Source organism: Gossypium raimondii, chromosome 9, assembly GCF_025698545.1.
Source record: "Gossypium raimondii isolate GPD5lz chromosome 9, ASM2569854v1, whole genome shotgun sequence".
In the NCBI taxonomy this organism is placed as follows: domain Eukaryota; kingdom Viridiplantae; phylum Streptophyta; class Magnoliopsida; order Malvales; family Malvaceae; genus Gossypium; species Gossypium raimondii.
This window is the reverse complement of record NC_068573.1, coordinates 14,268,711-14,279,837: the sequence shown is the minus strand read 5'-3', so window position 1 is coordinate 14,279,837 and position 11,127 is coordinate 14,268,711. Positions and strand designations below refer to the sequence as shown.

Here is an 11,127-nt window from a genome sequence, read left to right as displayed (position 1 = left end):
TTTCCTTGCAAAGATCCATAGAGGATTCGAACCCTTGTTCCTAAATCAACAGTCGTCCTTGTGACTTAAGAAAATATTTATCAACATTCAAATGGTGGACCTGTACAAGGCTGGAAACACCGGGTGTTTCTAGAACATGAGTTCTCTTGTTCTTTCTAAGAGGCATATGATAGGCAATATTTCAACAATTATATGAATAGTAATCAATAAAATAGTAGGAAACGTTGAGAATACTTGAACCTCAACTTTTGTTGAACTTCTTTGCACCTCCTCTTTATTTTTTTGATGACAACTCCTTCCAATATACCTTTTTTTGGAATTTGGAATGAATGATTGGGATTTAGGGTTTAAAGAGAAAAGAGGTTTTAAGATTTAAGGGTTTTAAAGGGGTTTTAGAAGAGGTTTGGTGTTAGAATGAGGTTAGATTATATTAAACGAATGTTTTTATGTTTTAAAAGAGTGTTTTTAGAGTTAAAAGCTAGGTATAATAAGGGTTATTTTGTCGGGTTGCGTGAATGGGTTGGGTCGACCCTGCAAAAATTGGCAGCGATGTCGCGACACTGGAGTTCGGTGTCGCGACACACCCTGTAATTTTGAAATTCTAAGAAATTGTCTTCTATGTTGCGGCACAGGTTAGTGATGTCGTGACATTAGGCTGATTTTTGAATATGCTGATTTTTGAACTTCATCGTTATTGCCCATAATTTTACGACATAGAATTTTTTGTGTCATGACGTTGACTTTGTTTCCTCGATTTTTGTTTTCAGAATGCTTCAAATGCTTGTTAGACCTATCTTTGACCTACTTGTAATGTGTTAATGAATTGGTTAGTGAAATATACAATATGTACAATTAGTAAGAGTCTTATATAAGGATGTTAGGTCTTGCTATCAGACTCGTCCATCAGCTTAGTCAATATACACCGATGGGTTTCCTGTAATTTGTTTCTATTTGTATTATTCCAACATCGATCATGCCATTCTCTTCATTTGTAGTTGTCTCTCTCTTAATCTACCTTTTCGGCCTACTTTAATAACCGATAACTCTTTCCACGTGTCATAACTATTAACTATTTACAAAGCCACATAACGATGCAACCACTTTATACTTTGCTTATCATGCTTGCTTCGTAAGAAAGTCGAAAAGTATGGTTCATACTTGTCTCTTATTATGTCTCTACTCATTTCATCACTCCATAATAGTTTTTCAGGTGTACTTGAGGTGGTGATTGGCACAAAGGGGGCAAAGGATTTAGTAAGGGATTTTGCACTGAGTCTCTTAGATTCAAGCTCTGTAGACTTTTAAATTCATCCATTTGAGATCTTTTAATTTCCTCAATTTGTCTCTACAGAAATATTTCTTTCATGGCTTTTGCAATGACTAAACTTTCCAAAATGCCTACAGCTCAAGGCCTATGCTCATTAGTTTTCTAGCTTGACCAAATCTTGCTATATTATCATAGGTCCTATCTATGTATATTTTTTTCAATTCTATTCAGCATCCAGAAAATTCCTAGGCCGTCAAATCACTGAAGTGCTTGGTTTAGGACTAAGGTTAAGTAAAGGTTAGACAATTCAGGTTCAATAGCTAAAACTACTAAAACCTCTTTATTTTGCTCTAGGGATTCCAGAATTGACAGGCACTCCTCCACTAGATCAACCATTACCATTATTTCTGTTGATTGGTTTGTCTTATACTAATCTCGTATTTCGGCCTTATGGCCAAAACCCAAAATTTATGGGACAGAGTTCCATCTTAATCTGATTCTGCGGTTCGTTGACCATTTCCCCTACTAGTTCTATGTTTCCTCTTTCGGCAGTTGCGTTCAATTTGTCTGAATGTTCTTTTGCCTACTGAGATAGATAATAGCTTGGGATTTCTCTTTTTTCACAAGCGTAAAAAACGACATTCTTTTCTTTGCTCAATTCTGGACTTTGCACCTCTTAGTACCTTTCTGATGGCATATTATTGTGGTCATTATCATCTTGGGGAAGAACTAGGCTTTTTCCTCAGAGTTGACTTAATTCAAGCATTAGTAATCATTGATTCTTCTAGATCTCTCAATCTTCACAGATTTCTTTTTCGTAAATATCTTCGTCATAATCGAAGTCTTCGTCAGACCACATATAAAAAAGTCATCCATGACTTTGTGCTAATTGATTATTCGATTGACGATGTCTAGCATTCCAAGAAACAAATGTTAGAAGTGTTAATTGACAAAATAAATTTAAAGTCGTAACTATAACCTACAAATTCCCTAATTATTCTTTTAAAATGAAAAAATTAAAATCAATATAAATATGTTGCCTCCCTAGCATCGGAGCCAACAACTTGACTACCTTCGTACATACTAGCTTCCATAGTGTGAATACTGCAAAAAAATATAAAATGACAAGGCTGTATCCGTAAGCATACGGGTCAAGTTGTAATATAGTTTTACAATAAAGTAGGTGAGTACTTTGAGGATCATACTCAAGGGAGGCGAGCGCTAGATCAATTTTAACCTGAACACTAAATGATCTAATTAGTACTTTAAATAAATTATAGTACGAGAGCATAAAAGAAAGCATTTAGAATAAGAAAATAAATTAACATAAAGTAAATAAAATTCAGGAGATAGAAGAGTAAAGTAAATCAAATCTTGATTATGGGTGATTAAATTCAAGAGATAGAAGGGTAGAGTAAATCAAATCTTTTTATGGGTGATTAGATTGCTTCGGTAATCCCCATCAACTATTGGCTCGAGTTCTTCGTCAATCAACTAGTCACTACCCTAGCAGGATCTTCTGATCTTTCACTAACATAACGAGTCAGCAAGAACTACTTATCTTTCGACCTCACAGTCTAGACTAGTTTGGGGTGAATGTTTCACAAATGGGCAATACCAATTTTGGGTTAATTTCCACCTTGATGTATTTTTTGGGGTTGTCACGCGTAGGGTTTGTTTCACGTTCTTCTTTTCCTAAATAGCTGGCTCATTGAGTGACCCTATAAAATAATTAATAGATCATACCTCCACTCACTAATCCCCCACAAAGGGATTAGTTCCTCATGACTTTCATAGACAATATGAAATTGAAATAAAAAGAAGCCATGCTAATTAAATCAACAAGATAAAGTAAATAAAAGAGCCTGGTTGTATTGAAATTAAGCGCAAATCCACAGAGTTTAAATGCTTCCACAATTTAGATCTCTTGAAATCAACAAGAACAGATAAAAATATATCTAAAACCTAAGAATGAAAGAAAATTTAATTTAATTTTACAAAGAGAATCTAAGCTAAAGGAATGATGTCTATAACATATGTCAAAGGAGCCTGTTACTACATTTTAGCTGGTCATTGTCCTTAACCCTAGGTTAGTTGATGTCCTCGAGCTTTAGGTTTGATTGTGCAGACCAAAACGCCATTGCTTCATGTTTAATTTTTGTCCCAAAATCGATGTCGCGACACAACAGAACATGTTTCGCGACAGAGGTGGCAATATACCCTCATTGAGAAGTCTTCAGGGGTATGTTGCGACACCCTCAGGCTGTGTCGCAACATTGAAGACAGTTTCATACTTTCTCCATTCTACTCTCTGTATTGCGACATCGGGCCTCTCGTGTTACAACATAGCATCCAGTATTGGTCTAAAATGCCTTCTAATGGTCTTCTACACACTCACAAGGTACGTTAGCTCTCCCTTAGGCCTCATTTGTCCCTTACGATCAATAAAAGACTCAATTTACACATTTTATTGAATGTAAGAAAAACTAAAGAAACTTAACTAAAATATAGCAAAAATGCTTGTATTCAGGCTCCTTAAGTGCGAAAACTAGTTTAATCTGCTACACCAAATTATGCCAGATCAGTTACACAGCCTGGTGACATGGCCATGTGACCTAACTTTGAATGCACACAGTCTAGCACACGGGCTAGGGCACGACCGTGTGTCCCATACTTTGAATTGTACACGATTGACCACATGGCCATGTCTTCAAACCACACGACCTAGGCTATGTCAGTCGGCCATGTGACCTTTGGTTCTAAAATTTATTAATTTTTTTTAAAAAAATTATTTCAAAATGGTCCTTGAACGTTCTCAAACTATTTTTAAGGCCCCGTAGGCTCGGTTTAAATCCCATAAGTGCTTTTTTACTTTAAATAAAATGTTTATATGAATGTTAGTATTTAATTTGAATAATTTTTTCTCTTTGAAGTTAAATGTTTCAAATTATATAGTAATACTCCGTAACCCAAATTTGACAAAAGAGATGGGTTAGGGATGTTACACTAAGGGCTAGTTTAGCATTGCTTTTGAAAAGTGCTTTTAAAAAGTGCAGTGGAAAAGTGCTTTTGAGAAATACTTTTGAAAAGTTTGATTTAAGATTTGAGTGTTTAGCATTGTTGTCAAAAAGTACTTTTGAGAAATAAAATGTCCATTTTAGACATGGTATTATAAAGTAACAAATATGCATTTAAATAATGTTCAAATTAGTTAATATTATGATATTTTAGCAAAAGTATAAACAAATAATTTATTATAACTAATTGTTAATGTTTTAATATATGAAATATTAATTTTAAATATTTCTAAGTAATGAATATTAATTAATGAATATTAATTATTTATAAAATTTAATTAGAATATATAAACTATATTTTAAATATTTAAATATAATCATTAAATATTTGTATTTAGATATTAACACGTTGTATTATTTTTAAAAATATTTTATTTAATTTTTAATTAATGATTTTAGCACATTTGTATTATTTTATTTTAAAATGTAATTTGAATATATAACCCATAGTAGATATTAACATAACATAGAAAACATAAACCTAACAAATTAAAATATTGTATGCATTTGGATTAAAGTTTCAAAAGGAGTAATATTTATATACCAAATACATCATCAAAATTTTACATTAGCATTTACAATTTAAAGTGAATTCATTAAACTAGAAGCTATAGCATCTCTTGTTAATTCTATTTCAAAACCACTTCAATTGTTTGATTCACCACCACCACCATCATCATCATCATCACTTTATCCATCATGCACATCTTTTGGATCAATAATATTCTCATATGTCCTGTTAATGTTTTTGTATTCCATAAAACTTGCATCATTTTAACCGATAAATTTTTAGATAAAATTGTGTATCGCCATTATAGCAACAACGATCATCGTTTGCTTTTTAAAACTATAACTTAGCATATCCCTTAAAATGGCCCATTTTTTTTCAAAACACCAAAATTTTATTCAATCACACTACGTAATGATGACTGCGAATAGTTTAATATCTCTTCTTTACCAGATATCATTCTACCTCTACGAAAGTCAAGTAAATGATATCGTTGACCTCTATGTGGTCCAAGATAACCTTTCATTTGAGGATATCTAGAATCAACAAGATAATATTTTTCTACATGTCATAATATAACAAACAATTAATTCAAGAATTGTTTGTTTTTTAAAATTATCAATTAAAGAGCTTATACTTTATTATTTAAAAAAGAGAAATAAATGAAATATCTTACCATTTGGTGGGTGCGGAAATTTGTATTTTGAATCTCGAATTGCATCAAGAAATATTCTAGTGTCATTGGTCGTTCCTTCCCATCCAGCCATAACAAAGGTGAAACACATATTAAAATCACTCTCATAACATTCTGAGTCGGGACACATTTTCTTCCAATATAGGGAATTTGTTCATTTGATGGAAGAATAGTGGTAATATAAGTACCATCAATTGTACCTATGCAATCCTGAACAAATAATCATATTAGTCTTATACATATTTTTAATCGACCAAAAATATTAAAATATAATAATATAATATTCAGTTTTAACCTTAAAATGCGGCATATATCTAGAATCATTACATATTTGTTCGGGTATTGAGCTAAAAAAATGATTTTTGGGTGCAATTAGATCAATCGCCATCTTTGAAACTTTCTCAAGTACAATTGCAATGTATCGACTTATTGTTGCTCCAAATCTTTGAAATTTTTCTCGATATTGGAAAACTTTTACACCAGTGCCCAAGATGTACAAAAAAATTCCCAACATTTCATGAGAAGATATGCGTCTTAAAGTTTACAAGTTTATATTGTCTTCGAAACTACCAACAAACTTGTGAATACAATTTTAGACATCCTAAAATTAATCATACAATGTGATTCATGACCATTAAAGATCTCTTGGATCCATCCTTTACCTGACTGTTTTGAATCCATGCATGGTTGCTTCAATATATACTTCTCATAATATAATTGCACAGAAGAAGATGTAACAACTAATAATCGGTTAAAACATTTCATGCGTTGTAATATCTCTTTATTTTCCCTTTCATCATCACTTTTATCACCGCTGAAATTGTCAACCACACTCATCACCTGTGAACAAGTTTTATATCCAAAATCAAATATAAACAACTATTGATAAAACTAGATTATACATAAATAAGTAGAATATAAATTCAATATCCAGAAACCAAACAAAATAACTATTGATAAAACTAGTTTAACATTGTTGTTTAGTCACATAGTAGATATTTCTAGACCCTAGAAGACTAAAAAATTTTCAACTATCCTCCATTTCTATCTTAAGCCACAAAACTCTCATCTTGCGATTAATTGATAAAAATATAATTCGCTTGTCCTTTTTGAGTAATAATCTCAATGAGAAAAAATATAGCGGACTAGCTTCTGGAACTTCCTCTGACATGCTATCAAGCACTTTGACTGCTTGTGGATTACCATACAGATCCATAACAGGAATCAAACTAGATGTGGCTTGACTCATATTGTCAGCTGCATTGCATAATTTTTCTATTTGACTAGACAATCTTGCAGGCTCTCCAATTTGCTTTGCGGATTTCTTCCTTCCAGTTTTAAAACATGAAGTTGATATCTCAGGTGTTTTCCTTTTTTGACTGTTTCCATCAATGTGAACATCATTTGAAATGTGAACATCATTTAAAATATGAACATCATTTCTCACATTTTCTTCCTTATTCTCTTCAGATATGTCATTGTCAACATCCTCAAAAAATTACGGAGTGTACCAGAAGAAAGTGCTCATGCTTTATCACCTATTACAACTACTCCTATGAACATTTGGTCCAACTTCCCTTTGAATTCAAGATCAATGCCCAATGTTCTAAATTTTTTAGCTTCAGGCACAACCGACAAATGAAATAGTAGTTTAATAAAAGAAATTATCAATAACCTCATAAATAAGAAAAAAACAAAAATATCTAGAATTAGTAATGTACCTTTAGCCTACTCTCCTACCAATCATCTGATGCATCAACAGTTCTTTTTATAGGATCCCATCCTAGACCAGTATCTCCATCTTTAAGTTTCTTCCAAGCCTTCCATTCTTTCTTCAAGACATCCCATCTATTTTTAAGTTGTCTTTGTGAATAAGCCTTGCATGTTTCTTTCTCGAAATTGGTCATTATATACAACCATCTATCTTTTGTGAAATGAGTACCAGGCCTATTGCCTTTCAATATCTCTTTAATATAAATATCATAAAATATTTCTGTCAATCTCTTATCCCACTATGCTTTGACTTTTTCACCACTAACTTCAACCGCCGAATTATTCATCTATTGTGTATATGAACATGTTCGTTTCAGCCAGTAAAGTAATCAAGAAAATCAAATGTCACATAAGTATATTTTATCTGACATGGATTAAAGGCAAAAAAAAAATTCATCATTGCATTAAACTTTAAATGAATTTCTGATCTGCAATTAGTTGCAACTACTAAAAAAATGAGAAAAAAAAAGAATTAAAATAATAGTTGGCTACCTCACCATTATAGATCCATCTCAACTTGGGGAAGGAACAAATCAAAATCCATTGCACATTCGTATGTCAAATACTTTATTCTATGAAACTTTCAGAGATAACTTTGGATCCTTATTTCTTTACTAAAAAAACTACAATGGTAATTAACCTTTTCTAAGTTAAATTTATAGCTTCATCCTGCAAATCAACCCTTAATTATATAAGTTAAGCATTTTGTTTTTATAATTGACACCAAAGAATGTTCCATCTAGAATTAATATTGTTATATTTAGATGTATCCATCAGTCTATGCTTATGAATATTTTCATTTAATAGAAGAAAAGGAAAAACAAAGTAAAATAGCCTTAATCAAATTAATCTTAGATGCATATAATAATTGAACTGGTAATTATTTTTTTAAACATATTATTATAATTTAAATTTGAATAACAAGGAATATAAACCTTTTTTATAATAATGTTTTTAATTTGGAGAGAATTATTCAAGTTGTTGATGTTTGACTCTTTTTCTGTTTCTGTTTCTCTTACTTTCTCCATTCTAATCTCCTCTTCTGCTTTCTTTATCTACTCTTCAGATTTTCTTAACATAAATAAGACTAAGAATAGCCTTAAACAAAGTAAATTCTTTCATGAATTGAAGTTTTAGTTTCTATTTTGGAGAGACAGTTATAAAGACCCTTTGTTTTAAATTGCAATTAGTTTTCAAGTTTCCTAGCTAGTAATTGTCTTTTTCTTCTTGACGTTTAATCATTGCAGTCAATGGTCTTTGCATGGTAAATATACAACAACTGATATAGTCTACAGATTATTCGTTAATTTCTGAAATTTACTAACATTTTCACATTGATTGTTCTTATGTAACTGACTTGTCAAAGAAGGATATGAGCTAAGAATAGCTGAAATACATAAAACCCAGCAAATCCTACTATCCACATCATCTCTTTGACCCTTGCTACTGTATTTTGAAGAATCAAACATTTTGATTTGTATAAAATACCTACATCTAATCTAACCAAATATAATAGCAAAGTCAAGAAGATGTCAGAAAAATAGAGAACAAGTTTAATATGTTAAAAAAATAGGATACAAGGTTGGCCTTCCCAGGTTTCTACTTAAGGGCTCAGAGGATTTAACACAACAACAGAGTCAAATGCTAGAATATATTCCAAGCATAACAACCAAGAGTTAAATGAAATCCTATTGGCATAATTTAACACAAGTTAAATGGGGGAAAAATGAAATTTTTATACCGTAGAGGCTCATCGGAGGAAGCTCACCTGAAATGGGGAAAAAATGAAAAAAATTAAATGGGGAGTTAAAATGAGAAGATGATATTAGGGAGATTAGAAAGAAAGAGAGAGAGTGAGAGAACCTTACCTTGAAGATCTTAAAGAAAATGGAAGGAAAATAAAAAAAAGAACCGGAGAGAAGAAGAAATAAAGAAGAAACGTGAAAAATGATAAGGATAAAAAAGTAATTAATTAGCCAAAAGCACTTTTGGCCTTGAAAAAGTTAAAAAAATTCAACTTTTTCAACGGGAGAAAAAAGACTTCTTAAATGAGTTTTTTTAAGTTAACTGAAGTTTGTTCGATATATAAGTTAAGGGAAAAGCACTTTTTCAATAAAAAATGCTTTTCGGAAGTACAGGAGAACAAGACTAAAGGCCAATTTTTCATTACTTAAAAAAAGTACTTCTGATTCTAAAAGCACTTTTAAAATAAAAGCGTGAAGAACAAGTTGCTTTTAGCTGAAATTTTTAGCTTTTCAAAAAGTACTTCTGAAAAGAAACTGAAAAGGAGAAGCTAAAAATTTTAGCTTTTCCTCTCCCAAAAGCACTTTTGGTGCTTAATTTTTCTTTCACCCCTCTAATAACATAGTATTTTTCTTTTTTTTCATGGTGCTTAATTACAATTGTATTAAAATCATTAATTAAAAATAAAAAAATATTTTTAAAATACTAATTACAAATATTTAATGGTTATATTTAAATATTTAAAATATAGTTTATATATTATAATTAAATTTTATAAATAATCAATATTTATTGCTTAAAAATATTTACAATTTATATTTCATATATTAAAATATTAACAAGTTATAATAATTTTTTTATATTATTACTAAAATATAATAATATTAACTAATTTAAATATTATTTAAATGCATATTTGTTACTCGATAATAACATGTCTAAAATGGACATTTTATTTCTGTCGAAACCGTTTTTTTGAAAACAAAAATCTAGTTGTCGACTTTAAAAATAAAAACTAGAGTCGCCACCGATCCGTGATTTAGATGTGATTGGCTCACCTTAAAAACAAATTTGGTCTACGAAACTTGAGAAAACAAGTTCGGGAGTCAGTTACGCACGAGGAAGGGTTAGCACCCTCGTGACGCCCAAAATCGGTACCAAATTGATTATTTAATGTCTTAGTGTCGATGGCTAAATTTTTTTTTTTAAAAACAACTCAAATGATGAAATTTGAAAAGGATAATCAATTGTTCAAGTCATGTAAAGAAGTCAAGTCCCAATACGTTAGGGTATAATCTCTCAAAATCCCTGAACTTTGAATATCACTTTCTTTTTATGAGAAAATCTTCATTTTGAGAAAGTAATATATCACATCCAATAAGTTAGGATACAACAAATTAAGTCCCAAAAAATGATTTTTTTTGCTCATGTATTTAAAATAAAGAATATTCTCGGTTATTTGAAATCAACAAAGAAAATCGGAACCCAATATGTTAGGACTCAATTTTCCTCAAAAATCCCAAAACATTGAATACTGCTTTTATTCACAAAAAACTTATGAATCGAGAAAAATTGATTCTAAGGCTTTGATGAAACCAAAAATATATTTTCTAAAAGGTATGTTAAAACGTTAATGTACAACAATGAAACGAATACTCTAATTTAAAGCATATATGAATAAATATTTACAAATATATATATACAAGTACAATATACAAGTAAATTTACAAATATGTGTACGCATATATCTAACACACATATACAAGTATACATGGAAAAGAAGGAATGGAATATATCAAATAAACAAATAAAAATACATGTATTTAAAATAAAATAAAAGTATAAAATGTGCATATGTATATATTTACGAATAAAAATGTATAGAAAATATATAATAATAACTATAATGCATAATATAATAATAATGTTTTTTAAGAAAATAATTAAATAAAATAATAGTTTTTTTCTTAAAAAAATGGACTAAATTGAGCTTAAAGACAAAAAAGTGGGGCAGATTTGAAATAAATTTGGAAGGTAGGACCAACTTAAATGCGCTCATAACAAT

The 11,127-nt window shown here is 30.4% G+C and overlaps 1 long non-coding RNA gene across 1 annotated transcript; it reads right to left on the bottom strand.

The window, feature by feature from the left end:
- Window positions 1–6,040: 6,040 nt before the first annotated feature.
- Window positions 6,041–9,352, bottom strand: LOC105798490 (uncharacterized). The gene is made up of 3 exons (XR_001135148.2): window positions 9,188–9,352; window positions 7,268–9,087; window positions 6,041–6,386 (listed from the first exon to the last, which is right to left on the bottom strand). It is a non-coding gene; the product is annotated as an uncharacterized LOC105798490 (long non-coding RNA).
- Window positions 9,353–11,127: the final 1,775 nt, after the last annotated feature.